This window comes from Taudactylus pleione, unplaced genomic scaffold, assembly GCF_031769625.1.
Source record: "Taudactylus pleione unplaced genomic scaffold, aTauple2 ptg000497l, whole genome shotgun sequence".
Classification (NCBI taxonomy): Eukaryota; Metazoa; Chordata; class Amphibia; order Anura; family Myobatrachidae; genus Taudactylus; species Taudactylus pleione.
This window is the reverse complement of record NW_028284899.1, coordinates 984,541-1,005,749: the sequence shown is the minus strand read 5'-3', so window position 1 is coordinate 1,005,749 and position 21,209 is coordinate 984,541. Positions and strand designations below refer to the sequence as shown.

Here is a 21,209-nt window from a genome sequence, read left to right as displayed (position 1 = left end):
TCTCACTAAAAACACTGCAATATTGCATTTCTAAGAGATTAGCATCCAAGATGTCTCTATTCACCAAATTCTTAAAAAGCATAGAAGTAACACTTCCTCTCCACAGGTAAAAAAATTGTGCTACTGACACAAACACTAAAGTCCCAAAGCTGCTATTGTAAAGGCAATTACATTTCCGAATTATTTATATTTGCTCCAAAAACTCTTTAGCACAATCTTCCTTGAACTAAAAATACATTCATGGAGAAAATGTATGTACTTCTTATCTTGGGAAATGTATTCTACAGTGCAAATAGTACAATTTCACTTGAAAATCATAGCCAAATTGAACATTTTTGACTAAAGATTATCAATTGATTGTTAGTTATTTGTTGTGCGAATTAAAGATTTCTAAAGAGCGCTAGTAGTGTAGGGGTATCATGCAAGATTCCCATTCTTGCGACACGGGTTCGAGTCCCGGCTAGCGCATAAAAATGTGTTTTTTGAATCCTATGACATTTTTCAAATTAATATATGTTGAATCTCACTAAAAACATTACAATATTGCATTTATCAAAGATGAGCCTCCAAGATGTCTCTATTCACCAAATTCTTAAAAAGCATAATAGTAACATTTCCTCTCCACAGGTAAAAAAAAAGTGCTACGGACACAAACACTAAAGACCCAAAGCTGCTATTGTAAAGGCAATTACATTTCCGAATTAACTACATTTGTTCCACAAACTCTTTAGCACAATCTTCCTTGAACTAAAAATACATCCATGGAGCAAAGATATGTATTTCTTATCTTGGGAAATCTATACAACAGTGCAAATAGTACAATTTCACTTGAAAATCATAGCCAAATTGAACATTTTTGACTAAAAATCATCAATTGATTGTTAGTCATTTGTTGTGTGAATTATAGGTAGCTAAAAAGCGCTAGTAGTGTAGGGGTATCATGCAAGATTCCCATTCTTGCGACCTGGGTTTGAGTCCCAGCTAGCACATAAAAGTGTGTCTTTTGAATTCTATAAAATCTGTTAAATTAATATATAATTAATCTGTATAAAAAACATAGCTTTATTGCTTTTCTCAGAGATAGTCCTTGAAGATGTCTCAATTCACAAAATTCTTAAAAAGCATAGAGGTAACATTTTCTCTCCACAGGTAATAAAAATGTACCAGTGATACAAACACTAAAGAGTTAAAGCTTTAATTGTGAAGTCAATTATATTTCTTAATTTTTTACATCTGCTCCACAATGTCATTATCAAATCTTTCCTTGAAAAAAAATGCATCCAAAGATTAAATATATGTATTTCTTATTGTGGGAAACTTATAAGGCAGTGGAGATAGTACAACTTCACTTGAAAAACACCATCACATTGCACAATTTTCACTAGAGATTAACAATTGATTGTAAGACTTCTTTTATGTGAATGTAGTTCTTTAAGAATGTGCTAGTGTAGGGGTATCATGCAAGATTATCATTCGTGCGACCTTGGTTTGAGACCTGGCTAGAGCATAATGTGTCTTTTGAATCCTATGAAATGTTTCAAATTAATATATATTGAATCTCACTAAAAACACTGCAATATTGCATTTCTCAGAGATTTGCATCCAAGATGTCTCTATTCACCAAATTCTTAAAAAGCACAGAAGTAACACTTCCTCTCCACAGGTAAAAAAAATAGTGCTACTGACACAAACACTAAAGTCCCAAAGCTGCTATTGTAAAGGCAATTACATTTCCGAATTATTTATATTTGCTCCAAAAACTCTTTAGCACAATCTTCCTTGAACTAAAAATACATCCATGGAGCAAATGTATGTACTTCTTATCTTGGGAAATCTATACTACAGTGCAAATAGAACAATTTCACTTGAAAATCATAGCCAAATTGCACATTTTTGACTAAAGATTATCAATTGATTGTTAGTCATTTGTTGTGTGAATTAAAGGTTTCTAAAGAGCACTAGTAGTGTACGGGTATCATGCAAGATTCCCATTTTTCCGACCCGGGTTCGAGTGCCGGCTAGCGCATGAAAATGTGTTTTTTGAATCCTATGACATTTTTCAAATTAATATATATTGAATCTCACTAAAAACATTACAATATTGCATTTCTCAAAGATGAGCCTCCAAGATGTCTCTATTCACCAAATTCTTAAAAAGCATAATAGTAACATTTCCTCTCCACAGGTAAAAAAAATGTGCTACTGACACAAACACTAAAGACCCAAAGCTGCTATTGTAAAGGCAATTACATTTCCGAATTATTTATATTTGTTCCACAAACTCTTTAGCACAATCTTCCTTGAACTAAAAATACATCCATGGAGCAAAGATATGTATTTCTTATCTTGGGAAATCTATACAACAGTGCAAATAGTACAATTTCACTTGAAAATCATAGCCAAATTGATCATTTTTGACTAAAGATCATCAATTGATTGTTAGTCATTTGTTGTGTGAATTATAGGTAGCTAAAAAACGCTAGTAGTGTAGGGGTATCATGCAAGATTCCCATTCTTGCGACCTGGGTTCGAGTCCCGGCTAGCGCATAAAAGTGTGTCTTTTGAATTCTATAAAATCTGTTAAATTAATATATAATTAATCTGTATAAAAAACATAGCTTTATTGCTTTTCTCAGAGATAGTCCTTGAAAATGTATCAATTCACAAAATTCTTAAAAAAGCATAGAGGTAACATTTTCTCTCCACAGGTAAAAAAAATGTACCAGTGATACAAACACTAAAGAGTTAAAGCTTCAATTGTGAAGTCAATTATATTTCTTAATTTTTTACATCTGCTCCACAATGTCATTATCTAATCTTTCCTTGAAAAAAAATACATCCAAAGATTAAATATATGTATTTCTTATTGTGGGAAACTTATAAGGCAGTGGAGATAGTACAACTTCACTTGAAAAACACCGTCACATTGCACAATTTTCACTAGAGATTAACAATTGATTGTAAGACTTCTTTTATGTGAATGTAGTTCTTTAAGAATGTGCTAGTGTAGGGGTATCATGCAAGATTATCATTCGTGCGACCTTGGTTTGAGACCTGGCTAGTGCATAATGTGTCTTTTGAATCCTATGAAATGTTTCAAATTAATATATATTGAATCTCACTAAAAACACTGCAATATTGCATTTCTCAGAGATTAGCATCCAAGATGTCTCTATTCACCAAATTCTTAAAAAGCATAGAAGTAACACTACCTCTCCACAGGTAAAAAAATTGTGCTACTGGCACAAACACTAAAGTCCCAAAGCTGCTATTGTAAAGGCAATTACATTTCCGAATTATTTATATTTGCTCCAAAAACTCTTTAGCACAATCTTCCTTGAACTAAAAATACATTCATGGAGAAAATGTATGTACTTCTTATCTTGAGAAATCTATTCTACAGTGCAAATAGTACAATTTCACTTGAAAATCATAGCCAAATTGAACATTTTTGACTAAAGATTATCAATTGATTGTTAGTTATTTGTTGTGCGAATTAAAGATTTCTAAAGAGCGCTAGTAGTGTAGGGGTATCATGCAAGATTCCCATTCTTGCGACACGGGTTCGAGTCCCGGCTAGCGCATAAAAATGTGTTTTTTGAATCCTATGACATTTTTCAAATTAATATATGTTGAATCTCACTAAAAACATTACAATATTGCATTTATCAAAGATGAGCCTCCAAGATGTCTCTATTCACCAAATTCTTAAAAAGCATAATAGTAACATTTCCTCTCCACAGGTAAAAAAAAAGTGCTACGGACACAAACACTAAAGACCCAAAGCTGCTATTGTAAAGGCAATTACATTTCCGAATTAACTACATTTGTTCCACAAACTCTTTAGCACAATCTTCCTTGAACTAAAAATACATCCATGGAGCAAAGATATGTATTTCTTATCTTGGGAAAACTATACAACAGTGCAAATAGTACAATTTCACTTGAAAATCATAGCCAAATTGAAAATTTTTGACTAAAAATCATCAATTGATTGTTAGTCATTTGTTGTGTGAATTATAGGTAGCTAAAAAGCGCTAGTAAAGTAGGGGTAACATGCAAGATTCCCATTCTTGCGACCTGGGTTCGAGTCCCAGCTAGCACATAAAAGTGTGTCTTTTGAATTCTATAAAATCTGTTAAATTAATATATAATTAATCTGTATAAAAAACATAGCTTTATTGCTTTTCTCAGAGATAGTCCTTGAAGATGTCTCAATTCACAAAATTCTTAAAAAGCATAGAGGTAACATTTTCTCTCCACAGGTAAAAAAAATGTACCAGTGATACAAACACTAAAGAGTTAAAGCTTTAATTGTGAAGTCAATTATATTTCTTAATTTTTTACATCTGCTCTACAATGTCATTATCAAATCTTTCCTTGAAAAAAAATACATCCAAAGAGTAAATATATGTATTTCTTATTGTGGGAAACTTATAAGGCAGTGGAGATAGTACAACTTCACTTGAAAAACACAGTCACATTGCACAATTTTCACTAGAGATTAACAATTGATTGCAAGACTTCTTTTATGTGAATGTAGTTCTTTAAGAATGTGCTAGTGTAGGGGTATCATGCAAGATTATCATTCGTGCGACCTTGGTTTGAGACCTGGCTAGTGCATAATGTGTCTTTTGAATCCTATGAAATGTTTCAAATTAATATATATTGAATCTCACTAAAACACTGCAATATTGCATTTCTCAGAGATTAGCATCCAAGATGTCTCTATTCACCAAATTCTTAAAAAGCATAGAAGTAACACTTCCTCTCCACAGGTAAAAAAATTGTGCTACTGGCACAAACACTAAAGTCCCAAAGCTGCTATTGTAAAGGCAATAACATTTCCGAATTATTTATATTTGCTCCACTAACTCTTTAGCACAATCTTCCTTGAACTAAAAATACATCCATGGAGAAAATGTATGTACTTCTTATCTTGGGAAATCTATACTACAGTGCAAATAGTACAATTTCACTTGAAATTCATAGCCAGATTGAACATTTTTGACTAAAGATCATCAATTGATTGTTAGTCATTTGTTGTGTGAATTATAGGTAGCTAAAAAGCGCTAGTAGTGTAGGGGTATCATGCAAGATTCCCATTCTTGCGACCGGGGTTCGAGTCCCAGTTAGCGCATGAAAATGTGTTTTTTGAATCCTATGACATTTTTCAAATTAATATATATTGAATCTCACTAAAAACATTACAATATTGCATTTATCAAAGATGAGCCTCCAAGATGTCTCTATTCACCAAATTCTTAAAAAGCATAATAGTAACATTTCCTCTCCACAGGTAAAAAAAAAGTGCTACGGACACAAACACTAAAGACCCAAAGCTGCTATTGTAAAGGCAATTACATTTCCGAATTAACTACATTTGTTCCACAAACTCTTTAGCACAATCTTCCTTGAACTAAAAATACATCCCTGGAGCAAAGATATGTATTTCTTATCTTGGGAAAACTATACAACAGTGCAAATAGTACAATTTCACTTGAAAATCATAGCCAAATTGAAAATTTTTGACTAAAAATCATCAATTGATTGTTAGTCATTTGTTGTGTGAATTATAGGTAGCTAAAAAGCGCTAGTAAAGTAGGGGTAACATGCAAGATTCCCATTCTTGCGACCTGGGTTCGAGTCCCAGCTAGCACATAAAAGTGTGTCTTTTGAATTCTATAAAATCTGTTAAATTAATATATAATTAATCTGTATAAAAAACATAGCTTTATTGCTTTTCTCAGAGATAGTCCTTGAAGATGTCTCAATTCACAAAATTCTTAAAAAGCATAGAGGTAACATTTTCTCTCCACAGGTAAAAAAAATGTACCAGTGATACAAACACTAAAGAGTTAAAGCTTTAATTGTGAAGTCAATTATATTTCTTAATTTTTTACATCTGCTCTACAATGTCATTATCAAATCTTTCCTTGAAAAAAAATACATCCAAAGAGTAAATATATGTATTTCTTATTGTGGGAAACTTATAAGGCAGTGGAGATAGTACAACTTCACTTGAAAAACACAGTCACATTGCACAATTTTCACTAGAGATTAACAATTGATTGCAAGACTTCTTTTATGTGAATGTAGTTCTTTAAGAATGTGCTAGTGTAGGGGTATCATGCAAGATTATCATTCGTGCGACCTTGGTTTGAGACCTGGCTAGTGCATAATGTGTCTTTTGAATCCTATGAAATGTTTCAAATTAATATATATTGAATCTCACTAAAAACACTGCAATATTGCATTTCTCAGAGATTAGCATCCAAGATGTCTCTATTCACCAAATTCTTAAAAAGCATAGAAGTAACACTTCCTCTCCACAGGTAAAAAAATTGTGCTACTGGCACAAACACTAAAGTCCCAAAGCTGCTATTGTAAAGGCAATAACATTTCCGAATTATTTATATTTGCTCCACTAACTCTTTAGCACAATCTTCCTTGAACTAAAAATACATCCATGGAGAAAATGTATGTACTTCTTATCTTGGGAAATCTATACTACAGTGCAAATAGTACAATTTCACTTGAAATTCATAGCCAGATTGAACATTTTTGACTAAAGATCATCAATTGATTGTTAGTCATTTGTTGTGTGAATTATAGGTAGCTAAAAAGCGCTAGTAGTGTAGGGGTATCATGCAAGATTCCCATTCTTGCGACCGGGGTTCGAGTCCCAGTTAGCGCATGAAAATGTGTTTTTTGAATCCTATGACATTTTTCAAATTAATATATATTGAATCTCACTAAAAACATTACAATATTGCATTTATCAAAGATGAGCCTCCAAGATGTCTCTATTCACCAAATTCTTAAAAAGCATAATAGTAACATTTCCTCTCCACAGGTAAAAAAAAAGTGCTACGGACACAAACACTAAAGACCCAAAGCTGCTATTGTAAAGGCAATTACATTTCCGAATTAACTACATTTGTTCCACAAACTCTTTAGCACAATCTTCCTTGAACTAAAAATACATCCATGGAGCAAAGATATGTATTTCTTATCTTGGGAAATCTATACAACAGTGCAAATAGTACAATTTCACTTGAAAATCATAGCCAAATTGAACATTTTTGACTAAAGATCATCAATTGATTGTTAGTCATTTGTTGTGTGAATTATAGGTAGCTAAAAAGTGCTAGTAGTGTAGGGGTATCATGCAAGATTCCCATTCTTGCGACCCGGGTTTGAGTCCCGGTTAGCGCATGAAAATGTGTTTTTTGAATCCTATGAAATGTTTCAAATTAATATATATTGAATCTCACTAAAAACACTGCAATATTGCATTTCTCAGAGATTAGCATCCAAGATGTCTCTATTCACCAAATTCTTAAAAAGCATAGAAGTAACACTTCCTCTCCACAGGTAAAAAAATTGTGCTACTGGCACAAACACTAAAGTCCCAAAGCTGCTATTGTAAAGGCAATAACATTTCCAAATTATTTATATTTGCTCCACTAACTCTTTAGCACAATCTTCCTTGAACTAAAAATACATCCATGGAGAAAATGTATGTACTTCTTATCTTGGGAAATCTATACAACAGTGCAAATAGTACAATTTCACTTGAAAATCATAGCCAAATTGCACATTTTTGACTAAAGATTATCAATTGATTGTTAGTCATTTGTTATGTGAATTAAAAGTTTCTAAAGAGCGCTAGTAGTGTAGGGGTATCATGCAAGATTCCCATTCTTGTGACCTAGGTTAGAGTCCCGGCGAGCGCATGAAAATGTGTTTTTTGAATCCTATGACATTTTTCAAATTAATATATATTGAATTTCACTAAAAACATTACAATATTGCATTTCTCAAAGATGAGCCTACAAGATGTCTCTATTCACCAAATTCTTAAAAAGCATAATAGTAACATTTCCTCTCCACAGGTAAAAAAAAAAGTGCTACGGACACAAACACTAAAGACCCAAAGCTGCTATTGTAAAGGCAATTACATTTCCGAATTAACTACATTTGTTCCAAAAACTCTTTAGCACAATCTTCCTTGAACTAAAAATACATCCATGGAGCAAAGATATGTATTTCTTATCTTGGGAAATCTATACAACAGTGCAAATAGTACAATTTCACTTGAAAATCATAGCCAAATTGAACATTTTTGACTAAAGATCATCAATTGATTGTTAGTCATTTGTTGTGTGAATTATAGGTAGCTAAAAAGCGCTAGTAGTGTAGGGGTATCATGCAAGATTCCCATTCTTGCGACCTGGGTTTGAGTCCCAGCTAGCGCATAAAAGTGTGTCTTTTGAATTCTATAAAATCTGTTAAATTAATATATAATTAATCTGTATAAAAAACATAGCTTTATTGCTTTTCTCAGAGATAGTCCTTGAAGATGTCTCAATTCACAAAATTCTTAAAAAGCATAGAGGTAACATTTTCTCTCCACAGGTAATAAAAATGTACCAGTGATACAAACACTAAAGAGTTAAAGCTTTAATTGTGAAGTCAATTATATTTCTTAATTTTTTACATCTGCTCCACAATGTCATTATCAAATCTTTCCTTGAAAAAAAATGCATCCAAAGATTAAATATATGTATTTCTTATTGTGGGAAACTTATAAGGCAGTGGAGATAGTACAACTTCACTTGAAAAACACCATCACATTGCACAATTTTCACTAGAGATTAACAATTGATTGTAAGACTTCTTTTATGTGAATGTAGTTCTTTAAGAATGTGCTAGTGTAGGGGTATCATGCAAGATTATCATTCGTGCGACCTTGGTTTGAGACCTGGCTAGAGCATAATGTGTCTTTTGAATCCTATGAAATGTTTCAAATTAATATATATTGAATCTCACTAAAAACACTGCAATATTGCATTTCTCAGAGATTTGCATCCAAGATGTCTCTATTCACCAAATTCTTAAAAAGCACAGAAGTAACACTTCCTCTCCACAGGTAAAAAAAATAGTGCTACTGACACAAACACTAAAGTCCCAAAGCTGCTATTGTAAAGGCAATTACATTTCCGAATTATTTATATTTGCTCCAAAAACTCTTTAGCACAATCTTCCTTGAACTAAAAATACATCCATGGAGCAAATGTATGTACTTCTTATCTTGGGAAATCTATACTACAGTGCAAATAGAACAATTTCACTTGAAAATCATAGCCAAATTGCACATTTTTGACTAAAGATTATCAATTGATTGTTAGTCATTTGTTGTGTGAATTAAAGGTTTCTAAAGAGCACTAGTAGTGTACGGGTATCATGCAAGATTCCCATTTTTCCGACCCGGGTTCGAGTGCCGGCTAGCGCATGAAAATGTGTTTTTTGAATCCTATGACATTTTTCAAATTAATATATATTGAATCTCACTAAAAACATTACAATATTGCATTTCTCAAAGATGAGCCTCCAAGATGTCTCTATTCACCAAATTCTTAAAAAGCATAATAGTAACATTTCCTCTCCACAGGTAAAAAAAATGTGCTACTGACACAAACACTAAAGACCCAAAGCTGCTATTGTAAAGGCAATTACATTTCCGAATTATTTATATTTGTTCCACAAACTCTTTAGCACAATCTTCCTTGAACTAAAAATACATCCATGGAGCAAAGATATGTATTTCTTATCTTGGGAAATCTATACAACAGTGCAAATAGTACAATTTCACTTGAAAATCATAGCCAAATTGATCATTTTTGACTAAAGATCATCAATTGATTGTTAGTCATTTGTTGTGTGAATTATAGGTAGCTAAAAAACGCTAGTAGTGTAGGGGTATCATGCAAGATTCCCATTCTTGCGACCTGGGTTCGAGTCCCGGCTAGCGCATAAAAGTGTGTCTTTTGAATTCTATAAAATCTGTTAAATTAATATATAATTAATCTGTATAAAAAACATAGCTTTATTGCTTTTCTCAGAGATAGTCCTTGAAAATGTATCAATTCACAAAATTCTTAAAAAAGCATAGAGGTAACATTTTCTCTCCACAGGTAAAAAAAATGTACCAGTGATACAAACACTAAAGAGTTAAAGCTTCAATTGTGGTCAATTATATTTCTTAATTTTTTACATCTGCTCCACAATGTCATTATCTAATCTTTCCTTGAAAAAAAATACATCCAAAGATTAAATATATGTATTTCTTATTGTGGGAAACTTATAAGGCAGTGGAGATAGTACAACTTCACTTGAAAAACACCGTCACATTGCACAATTTTCACTAGAGATTAACAATTGATTGTAAGACTTCTTTTATGTGAATGTAGTTCTTTAAGAATGTGCTAGTGTAGGGGTATCATGCAAGATTATCATTCGTGCGACCTTGGTTTGAGACCTGGCTAGTGCATAATGTGTCTTTTGAATCCTATGAAATGTTTCAAATTAATATATATTGAATCTCACTAAAAACACTGCAATATTGCATTTCTCAGAGATTAGCATCCAAGATGTCTCTATTCACCAAATTCTTAAAAAGCATAGAAGTAACACTACCTCTCCACAGGTAAAAAAATTGTGCTACTGGCACAAACACTAAAGTCCCAAAGCTGCTATTGTAAAGGCAATTACATTTCCGAATTATTTATATTTGCTCCAAAAACTCTTTAGCACAATCTTCCTTGAACTAAAAATACATTCATGGAGAAAATGTATGTACTTCTTATCTTGAGAAATCTATTCTACAGTGCAAATAGTACAATTTCACTTGAAAATCATAGCCAAATTGAACATTTTTGACTAAAGATTATCAATTGATTGTTAGTTATTTGTTGTGCGAATTAAAGATTTCTAAAGAGCGTTAGTAGTGTAGGGGTATCATGCAAGATTCCCATTCTTGCGACCCGGGTTCGAGTCCCGGCTAGCGCATAAAAATGTGTTTTTTGAATCCTATGACATTTTTCAAATTAATATATGTTGAATCTCACTAAAAACATTACAATATTGCATTTATCAAAGATGAGCCTCCAAGATGTCTCTATTCACCAAATTCTTAAAAAGCATAATAGTAACATTTCCTCTCCACAGGTAAAAAAAAAGTGCTACGGACACAAACACTAAAGACCCAAAGCTGCTATTGTAAAGGCAATTACATTTCCGAATTAACTACATTTGTTCCACAAACTCTTTAGCACAATCTTCCTTGAACTAAAAATACATCCATGGAGCAAAGATATGTATTTCTTATCTTGGGAAATCTATACAACAGTGCAAATAGTACAATTTCACTTGAAAATCATAGCCAAATTGAAAATTTTTGACTAAAGATCATCAATTGATTGTTAGTCATTTGTTGTGTGAATTATAGGTAGCTAAAAAGCGCTAGTAAAGTAGGGGTAACATGCAAGATTCCCATTCTTGCGACCTGGGTTCGAGTCCCAGCTAGCACATAAAAGTGTGTCTTTTGAATTCTATAAAATCTGTTAAATTAATATATAATTAATCTGTATAAAAAACATAGCTTTATTGCTTTTCTCAGAGATAGTCCTTGAAGATGTCTCAATTCACAAAATTCTTAAAAAGCATAGAGGTAACATTTTCTCTCCACAGGTAAAAAAAATGTACCAGTGATACAAACACTAAAGAGTTAAAGCTTTAATTGTGAAGTCAATTATATTTCTTAATTTTTTACATCTGCTCTACAATGTCATTATCAAATCTTTCCTTGAAAAAAAATACATCCAAAGAGTAAATATATGTATTTCTTATTGTGGGAAACTTATAAGGCAGTGGAGATAGTACAACTTCACTTGAAAAACACAGTCACATTGCACAATTTTCACTAGAGATTAACAATTGATTGCAAGACTTCTTTTATGTGAATGTAGTTCTTTAAGAATGTGCTAGTGTAGGGGTATCATGCAAGATTATCATTCGTGCGACCTTGGTTTGAGACCTGGCTAGTGCATAATGTGTCTTTTGAATCCTATGAAATGTTTCAAATTAATATATATTGAATCTCACTAAAAACACTGCAATATTGCATTTCTCAGAGATTAGCATCCAAGATGTCTCTATTCACCAAATTCTTAAAAAGCATAGAAGTAACACTTCCTCTCCACAGGTAAAAAAATTGTGCTACTGGCACAAACACTAAAGTCCCAAAGCTGCTATTGTAAAGGCAATAACATTTCCGAATTATTTATATTTGCTCCACAAACTCTTTAGCACAATCTTCCTTGAACTAAAAATACATCCATGGAGAAAATGTATGTACTTCTTATCTTTGGGAAATCTATACTACAGTGCAAATAGTACAATTTCATTTGAAAATCATAGCCAAATTGCACATTTTTAACTAAAGATTATCAATTGATTGTTAGTCATTTGTTATGTGAATTAAAAGTTTCTAAAGAGCGCTAGTAGTGTAGGTGTATCATGCAAGATTCCCATTCTTGTGACCCGGGTTAGAGTCCCGGCTAGCGCATGAAAATGTGTTTTTTGAATCCTATGACATTTTTCAAATGAATATATATTGAATCTCACTAAAAACATTACAATATTGCATTTCTCAAAGATGAGCCTCCAAGATGTCTCTATTCACCAAACTCTTAAAAAGCATAATAGTAACATTTCCTCTCCACAGGTAAAAAAAATGTGCTACTGACACAAACACTAAAGACCCAAAGCTGCTATTGTAAAGGCAATTACATTTCCGAATTATTTATATTTGTTCCACAAACTCTTTAGCACAATCTTCCTTGAACTAAAAATACATCCATGGTGCAAAGATATGTATTTCTTATCTTGGGAAATCTATACAACAGTGCAAATAGTACAATTTCACTTGAAAATCATAGCCAAATTGAACATTTTTGACTAAAGATCATCAATTGATTGTTAGTCATTTGTTGTGTGAATTATAGGTAGCTAAAAAGCGCTAGTAGTGTAGGGGTATCATGCAAGATTCCCATTCTTGCAACCCGGGTTCGAGTCCCGGTTAGTGCATGAAAATGTGTTTTTTGAATCCTATGACATTTTTCAAATTAATATATATTGAATCTCACTAAAAACATTACAATACTGCATTTATCAAAGATGATCCTCCAAGATGTCTCTATTCACCAAATTCTTAAAAAGCATAATAGTAACATTTCCTCTCCACAGGTAAAAAAAAAGTGCTACGGACACAAACACTAAAGACCCAAAGCTGCTATTGTAAAGGCAATTACATTTCCGACTTTACTACATTTGTTCCACAAACTCTTTAGCACAATCTTCCTTGAACTAAAAATACATCCATGGAGCAAAGATATGTATTTCTTATCTTGGGAAATCTATACAACAGTGCAAATAGTACAATTTCACTTGAAAATCATAGCCAAATTGAAAATTTTTGACTAAAGATCATCAATTGATTGTTAGTCATTTGTTGTGTGAATTTTAGGTAGCTAAAAAGCGCTAGTAGTGTAGGGGTATCATGCAAGATTCCCATTCTTGCGACCTGGGTTTGAGTCCCAGCTAGCGCATAAAAGTGTGTCTTTTGAATTCTATAAAATCTGTTAAATTAATATATAATTAATCTGTATAAAAAATATAGCTTTATTGCTTTTCTCAGAGATAGTCCTTGAAGATGTCTCAATTCACAAAATTCTTAAAAAGCATAGAGGTAACATTTTCTCTCCACAGGTAAAAAAAATGTACCAGTGATACAAACACTAAAGAGTTAAAGCTTTAATTGTGAAGTCAATTATATTTCTTAATTTTTTACATCTGCTCCACAATGTCATTATCAAATCTTTCCTTGAAAAAAAATGCATCCAAAGATTAAATATATGTATTTCTTATTGTGGGAAACTTATAAGGCAGTGGAGATAGTACAACTTCACTTGAAAAACACCATCACATTGCACAATTTTCACTAGAGATTAACAATTGATTGTAAGACTTCTTTTATGTGAATGTAGTTCTTTAAGAATGTGCTAGTGTAGGGGTATCATGCAAGATTATCATTCGTGCGACCTTGGTTTGAGACCTGGCTAGAGCATAATGTGTCTTTTGAATCCTATGAAATGTTTCAAATTAATATATATTGAATCTCACTAAAAACACTGCAATATTGCATTTCTCAGAGATTTGCATCCAAGATGTCTCTATTCACCAAATTCTTAAAAAGCATAGAAGTAACACTTCCTCTCCACAGGTAAAAAAAATAGTGCTACTGACACAAACACTAAAGTCCCAAAGCTGCTATTGTAAAGGCAATTACATTTCCGAATTATTTATATTTGCTCCAAAAACTCTTTAGCACAATCTTCCTTGAACTAAAAATACATCCATGGAGCAAATGTATGTACTTCTTATCTTGGGAAATCTATACTACAGTGCAAATAGAACAATTTCACTTGAAAATCATAGCCAAATTGCACATTTTTGACTAAAGATTATCAATTGATTGTTAGTCATTTGTTGTGTGAATTAAAAGTTTCTAAAGAGCACTAGTAGTGTACGGGTATCATGCAAGATTCCCATTCTTCCGACCCGGGTTCGAGTCCCGGCTAGCGCATGAAAATGTGTTTTTTGAATCCTATGACATTTTTCAAATTAATATATATTGAATCTCACTAAAAACATTACAATATTGCATTTATCAAAGATGAGCCTCCAAGATGTCTCTATTCACCAAATTCTTAAAAAGCATAATAGTAACATTTCCTCTCCACAGGTAAAAAAAATGTGCTACTGACACAAACACTAAAGACCCAAAGCTGCTATTGTAAAGGCAATTACATTTCCGAATTATTTATATTTGTTCCACAAACTCTTTAGCACAATCTTCCTTGAACTAAAAATACATCCATGGAGCAAAGATATGTATTTCTTATCTTGGGAAATCTATACAACAGTGCAAATAGTACAATTTCACTTGAAAATCATAGCCAAATTGATCATTTTTGACTAAAGATCATCAATTGATTGTTAGTCATTTGTTGTGTGAATTATAGGTAGCTAAAAAACGCTAGTAGTGTAGGGGTATCATGCAAGATTCCCATTCTTGCGACCTGGGTTCGAGTCCCGGCTAGCGCATAAAAGTGTGTCTTTTGAATTCTATAAAATCTGTTAAATTAATATATAATTAATCTGTATAAAAAACATAGCTTTATTGCTTTTCTCAGAGATAGTCCTTGAAAATGAATCAATTCACAAAATTCTTAAAAAGCATAGAGGTAACATTTTCTCTCCACAGGTAAAAAAAATGTACCAGTGATACAAACACTAAAGAGTTAAAGCTTTAATTGTGAAGTCAATTATATTTCTTAATTTTTTACATCTGCTCCACAATGTCATTATCTAATCTTTCCTTGAAAAAAAATACATCCAAAGATTAAATATATGTATTTCTTATTGTGGGAAACTTATAAGGCAGTGGAGATAGTACAACTTCACTTGAAAAACACCGTCACATTGCACAATTTTCACTAGAGATTAACAATTGATTGTAAGACTTCTTTTATGTGAATGTAGTTCTTTAAGAATGTGCTAGTGTAGGGGTATCATGCAAGATTATCATTCGTGCGACCTTGGTTTGAGACCTGGCTAGTGCATAATGTGTCTTTTGAATCCTATGAAATGTTTCAAATTAATATATATTGAATCTCACTAAAAACACTGCAATATTGCATTTCTAAGAGATTAGCATCCAAGATGTCTCTATTCACCAAATTCTTAAAAAGCATAGAAGTAACACTACCTCTCCACAGGTAAAAAAATTGTGCTACTGACACAAACACTAAAGTCCCAAAGCTGCTATTGTAAAGGCAATTACATTTCCGAATTATTTATATTTGCTCCAAAAACTCTTTAGCACAATCTTCCTTGAACTAAAAATACATTCATGGAGAAAATGTATGTACTTCTTATCTTGGGAAATCTATTCTACAGTGCAAATAGTACAATTTCACTTGAAAATCATAGCCAAATTGAACATTTTTGACTAAAGATTATCAATTGATTGTTAGTTATTTGTTGTGCGAATTAAAGATTTCTAAAGAGCGCTAGTAGTGTAGGGGTATCATGCAAGATTCCCATTCTTGCGACCCGGGTTCGAGTCCCGGCTAGCGCATAAAAATGTGTTTTTTGAATCCTATGACATTTTTCAAATTAATATATGTTGAATCTCACTAAAAACATTACAATATTGCATTTATCAAAGATGATCCTCCAAGATGTCTCTATTCACCAAATTCTTAAAAAGCATAATAGTAACATTTCCTCTCCACAGGTAAAAAAAAAGTGCTACGGACACAAACACTAAAGACCCAAAGCTGCTATTGTAAAGGCAATTACATTTCCGACTTTACTACATTTGTTCCACAAACTCTTTAGCACAATCTTCCTTGAACTAAAAATACATCCATGGAGCAAAGATATGTATTTCTTATCTTGGGAAATCTATACAACATTGCAAATAGTACAATTTCACTTGAAAATCATAGCCAAATTGAAAATTTTTGACTAAAGATCATCAATTGATTGTTAGTCATTTGTTGTGTGAATTATAGGTAGCTAAAAAGCGCTAGTAGTGTAGGGGTATCATGCAAGATTCCCATTCTTGCGACCTGGGTTTGAGTCCCAGCTAGCGCATAAAAGTGTGTCTTTTGAATTCTATAAAATCTGTTAAATTAATATATAATTAATCTGTATAAAAAATATAGCTTTATTGCTTTTCTCAGAGATAGTCCTTGAAGATGTCTCAATTCACAAAATTCTTAAAAAGCATAGAGGTAACATTTTCTCTCCACAGGTAAAAAAAATGTACCAGTGATACAAACACTAAAGAGTTAAAGCTTTAATTGTGAAGTCAATTATATTTCTTAATTTTTTACATCTGCTCCACAATGTCATTATCAAATCTTTCCTTGAAAAAAAATGCATCCAAAGATTAAATATATGTATTTCTTATTGTGGGAAACTTATAAGGCAGTGGAGATAGTACAACTTCACTTGAAAAACACCATTACATTGCACAATTTTCACTAGAGATTAACAATTGATTGTAAGACTTCTTTTATGTGAATGTAGTTCTTTAAGAATGTGCTAGTGTAGGGGTATCATGCAAGATTATCATTCGTGCGACCTTGGTTTGAGACCTGGCTAGAGCATAATGTGTCTTTTGAATCCTATGAAATGTTTCAAATTAATATATATTGAATCTCACTAAAAACACTGCAATATTGCATTTCTCAGAGATTTGCATCCAAGATGTCTCTATTCACCAAATTCTTAAAAAGCATAGAAGTAACACTTCCTCTCCACAGGTAAAAAAAATAGTGCTACTGACACAAACACTAAAGTCCCAAAGCTGCTATTGTAAAGGCAATTACATTTCCGAATTATTTATATTTGCTCCAAAAACTCTTTAGCACAATCTTCCTTGAACTAAAAATACATTCATGGAGAAAATGTATGTACTTCTTATCTTGGGAAATCTATTCTACAGTGCAAATAGTACAATTTCACTTGAAAATCATAGCCAAATTGAACATTTTTGACTAAAGATTATCAATTGATTGTTAGTTATTTGTTGTGCGAATTAAAGATTTCTAAAGAGCGCTAGTAGTGTAGGGGTATCATGCAAGATTCACATTCTTGCGACCCGGGTTCGAGTCCCGGCTAGCGCATAAAAATGTGTTTTTTGAATCCTATGACATTTTTCAAATTAATATATGTTGAATCTCACTAAAAACATTACAATATTGCATTTATCAAAGATGATCCTCCAAGATGTCTCTATTCACCAAATTCTTAAAAAGCATAATAGTAACATTTCCTCTCCACAGGTAAAAAAAAAGTGCTACGGACACAAACACTAAAGACCCAAAGCTGCTATTGTAAAGGCAATTACATTTCCGACTTTACTACATTTGTTCCACAAACTCTTTAGCACAATCTTCCTTGAACTAAAAATACATCCATGGAGCAAAGATATGTATTTCTTATCTTGGGAAATCTATACAACATTGCAAATAGTACAATTTCACTTGAAAATCATAGCCAAATTGAAAATTTTTGACTAAAGATCATCAATTGATTGTTAGTCATTTGTTGTGTGAATTATAGGTAGCTAAAAAGCGCTAGTAGTGTAGGGGTATCATGCAAGATTCCCATTCTTGCGACCTGGGTTTGAGTCCCAGCTAGCGCATAAAAGTGTGTCTTTTGAATTCTATAAAATCTGTTAAATTAATATATAATTAATCTGTATAAAAAATATAGCTTTATTGCTTTTCTCAGAGATAGTCCTTGAAGATGTCTCAATTCACAAAATTCTTAAAAAGCATAGAGGTAACATTTTCTCTCCACAGGTAAAAAAAATGTACCAGTGATACAAACACTAAAGAGTTAAAGCTTTAATTGTGAAGTCAATTATATTTCTTAATTTTTTACATCTGCTCCACAATGTCATTATCAAATCTTTCCTTGAAAAAAAATGCATCCAAAGATTAAATATATGTATTTCTTATTGTGGGAAACTTATAAGGCAGTGGAGATAGTACAACTTCACTTGAAAAACACCATCACATTGCACAATTTTCACTAGAGATTAACAATTGATTGTAAGACTTCTTTTATGTGAATGTAGTTCTTTAAGAATGTGCTAGTGTAGGGGTATCATGCAAGATTATCATTCGTGCGACCTTGGTTTGAGACCTGGCTAGAGCATAATGTGTCTTTTGAATCCTATGAAATGTTTCAAATTAATATATATTGAATCTCACTAAAAACACTGCAATATTGCATTTCTCAGAGATTTGCATCCAAGATGTCTCTATTCACCAAATTCTTAAAAAGCATAGAAGTAACACTTCCTCTCCACAGGTAAAAAAAATAGTGCTACTGACACAAACACTAAAGTCCCAAAGCTGCTATTGTAAAGGCAATTACATTTCCGAATTATTTATATTTGCTCCAAAAACTCTTTAGCACAATCTTCCTTGAACTAAAAATACATCCATGGAGCAAATGTATGTACTTCTTATCTTGGGAAATCTATACTACAGTGCAAATAGAACAATTTCACTTGAAAATCATAGCCAAATTGCACATTTTTGACTAAAGATTATCAATTGATTGTTAGTCATTTGTTGTGTGAATTAAAAGTTTCTAAAGAGCACTAGTAGTGTACGGGTATCATGCAAGATTCCCATTCTTCCGACCCGGGTTCGAGTCCCGGCTAGCGCATGAAAATGTGTTTTTTGAATCCTATGACATTTTTCAAATTAATATATATTGAATCTCACTAAAAACATTACAATATTGCATTTATCAAAGATGAGCCTCCAAGATGTCTCTATTCACCAAATTCTTAAAAAGCATAATAGTAACATTTCCTCTCCACAGGTAAAAAAAATGTGCTACTGACACAAACACTAAAGACCCAAAGCTGCTATTGTAAAGGCAATTACATTTCCGAATTATTTATATTTGTTCCACAAACTCTTTAGCACAATCTTCCTTGAACTAAAAATACATCCATGGAGCAAAGATATGTATTTCTTATCTTGGGAAATCTATACAACAGTGCAAATAGTACAATTTCACTTGAAAATCATAGCCAAATTGATCATTTTTGACTAAAGATCATCAATTGATTGTTAGTCATTTGTTGTGTGAATTATAGGTAGCTAAAAAACGCTAGTAGTGTAGGGGTATCATGCAAGATTCCCATTCTTGCGACCTGGGTTCGAGTCCCGGCTAGCGCATAAAAGTGTGTCTTTTGAATTCTATAAAATCTGTTAAATTAATATATAATTAATCTGTATAAAAAACATAGCTTTATTGCTTTTCTCAGAGATAGTCCTTGAAAATGTATCAATTCACAAAATTCTTAAAAAGCATAGAGGTAACATTTTCTCTCCACAGGTAAAAAAAATGTACCAGTGATACAAACACTAAAGAGTTAAAGCTTTAATTGTGAAGTCAATTATATTTCTTAATTTTTTACATCTGCTCCACAATGTCATTATCTAATCTTTCCTTGAAAAAAAATACATCCAAAGATTAAATATATGTATTTCTTATTGTGGGAAACTTATAAGGCAGTGGAGATAGTACAACTTCACTTGAAAAACACCGTCACATTGCACAATTTTTACTAGAGATTAACAATTGATTGTAAGACTTCTTTTATGTGAATGTAGTTCTTTGAGAATGTGCTAGTGTAGGGGTATCATGCAAGATTATCATTCGTGCGACCTTGGTTTGAGACCTGGCTAGTGCATAATGTGTCTTTTGAATCCTATGAAATGTTTCAAATTAATATATATTGAATCTCACTAAAAACACTGCAATATTGCATTTCTAAGAGATTAGCATCCAAGATGTCTCTATTCACCAAATTCTTAAAAAGCATAGAAGTAACACTACCTCTCCACAGGTAAAAAAATTGTGCTACTGACACAAACACTAAAGTCCCAAAGCTGCTATTGTAAAGGCAATTACATTTCCGAATTATTTATATTTGCTCCAAAAACTCTTTAGCACAATCTTCCTTGAACTAAAAATACATTCATGGAGAAAATGTATGTACTTCTTATCTTGGGAAATCTATTCTACAGTGCAAATAGTACAATTTCACTTGAAAATCATAGCCAAATTGAACATTTTTGACTAAAGATTATCAATTGATTGTTAGTTATTTGTTGTGCGAATTAAAGATTTCTAAAGAGCGCTAGTAGTGTAGGGGTATCATGCAAGATTCCCATTCTTGCGACCCGGGTTCGAGTCCCGGCTAGCGCATAAAAATGTGTTTTTTGAATCCTATGACATTTTTCAAATTAATATATGTTGAATCTCACTAAAAACATTACAATATTGCATTTATCAAAGATGAGCCTCCAAGATGTCTCTATTCACCAAATTCTTAAAAAGCATAATAGTAACATTTCCTCTCCACAGGTAAAAAAAAAGTGCTACGGACACAAACACTAAAGACCCAAAGCTGCTATTGTAAAGGCAATTACATTTCCGAATTAACTACATTTGTTCCACAAACTCTTTAGCACAATCTTCCTTGAACTAAAAATACATCCATGGAGCAAAGATATGTATTTCTTATCTTGGGAAATCTATACAACAGTGCAAATAGTACAATTTCACTTGAAAATCATAGCCAAATTGAAAATTTTTGACTAAAGATCATCAATTGATTGTTAGTCATTTGTTGTGTGAATTATAGGTAGCTAAAAAGCGCTAGTAAAGTAGGGGTAACATGCAAGATTCCCATT

At 32.3% G+C, this 21,209-nt stretch overlaps 15 non-coding genes across 15 annotated transcripts; all 15 read left to right on the top strand.

Moving 5' to 3' along the window:
- The first annotated feature begins 397 nt into the window (after window positions 1-397).
- On the top strand, window positions 398-468 carry TRNAG-CCC (transfer RNA glycine (anticodon CCC)). Its single transcript has one exon. It is a non-coding gene; the product is annotated as a tRNA-Gly (tRNA).
- A 2,008-nt stretch (window positions 469-2,476) lies between these two features.
- TRNAG-CCC (transfer RNA glycine (anticodon CCC)) lies at window positions 2,477-2,547 on the top strand. Its single transcript has one exon. It is a non-coding gene; the product is annotated as a tRNA-Gly (tRNA).
- A 966-nt stretch (window positions 2,548-3,513) lies between these two features.
- Window positions 3,514-3,584, top strand: TRNAG-CCC (transfer RNA glycine (anticodon CCC)). The gene has a single exon. It is a non-coding gene; the product is annotated as a tRNA-Gly (tRNA).
- Window positions 3,585-8,190: 4,606 nt separating this feature from the next.
- On the top strand, window positions 8,191-8,261 carry TRNAG-CCC (transfer RNA glycine (anticodon CCC)). Its single transcript has one exon. It is a non-coding gene; the product is annotated as a tRNA-Gly (tRNA).
- A 1,487-nt stretch (window positions 8,262-9,748) lies between these two features.
- TRNAG-CCC (transfer RNA glycine (anticodon CCC)) lies at window positions 9,749-9,819 on the top strand. Its single transcript has one exon. It is a non-coding gene; the product is annotated as a tRNA-Gly (tRNA).
- A 964-nt stretch (window positions 9,820-10,783) lies between these two features.
- On the top strand, window positions 10,784-10,854 carry TRNAG-CCC (transfer RNA glycine (anticodon CCC)). Its single transcript has one exon. It is a non-coding gene; the product is annotated as a tRNA-Gly (tRNA).
- A 2,008-nt stretch (window positions 10,855-12,862) lies between these two features.
- Window positions 12,863-12,933, top strand: TRNAG-CCC (transfer RNA glycine (anticodon CCC)). Its single transcript has one exon. It is a non-coding gene; the product is annotated as a tRNA-Gly (tRNA).
- A 450-nt stretch (window positions 12,934-13,383) lies between these two features.
- Window positions 13,384-13,454, top strand: TRNAG-CCC (transfer RNA glycine (anticodon CCC)). Its single transcript has one exon. It is a non-coding gene; the product is annotated as a tRNA-Gly (tRNA).
- A 1,487-nt stretch (window positions 13,455-14,941) lies between these two features.
- TRNAG-CCC (transfer RNA glycine (anticodon CCC)) lies at window positions 14,942-15,012 on the top strand. The gene has a single exon. It is a non-coding gene; the product is annotated as a tRNA-Gly (tRNA).
- Window positions 15,013-15,977: 965 nt separating this feature from the next.
- TRNAG-CCC (transfer RNA glycine (anticodon CCC)) lies at window positions 15,978-16,048 on the top strand. The gene has a single exon. It is a non-coding gene; the product is annotated as a tRNA-Gly (tRNA).
- A 450-nt stretch (window positions 16,049-16,498) lies between these two features.
- TRNAG-CCC (transfer RNA glycine (anticodon CCC)) lies at window positions 16,499-16,569 on the top strand. The gene has a single exon. It is a non-coding gene; the product is annotated as a tRNA-Gly (tRNA).
- Window positions 16,570-17,535: 966 nt separating this feature from the next.
- On the top strand, window positions 17,536-17,606 carry TRNAV-CAC (transfer RNA valine (anticodon CAC)). Its single transcript has one exon. It is a non-coding gene; the product is annotated as a tRNA-Val (tRNA).
- Window positions 17,607-18,056: 450 nt separating this feature from the next.
- On the top strand, window positions 18,057-18,127 carry TRNAG-CCC (transfer RNA glycine (anticodon CCC)). Its single transcript has one exon. It is a non-coding gene; the product is annotated as a tRNA-Gly (tRNA).
- Window positions 18,128-19,614: 1,487 nt separating this feature from the next.
- On the top strand, window positions 19,615-19,685 carry TRNAG-CCC (transfer RNA glycine (anticodon CCC)). Its single transcript has one exon. It is a non-coding gene; the product is annotated as a tRNA-Gly (tRNA).
- A 965-nt stretch (window positions 19,686-20,650) lies between these two features.
- Window positions 20,651-20,721, top strand: TRNAG-CCC (transfer RNA glycine (anticodon CCC)). The gene has a single exon. It is a non-coding gene; the product is annotated as a tRNA-Gly (tRNA).
- The last annotated feature ends 488 nt before the right edge of the window (window positions 20,722-21,209 follow it).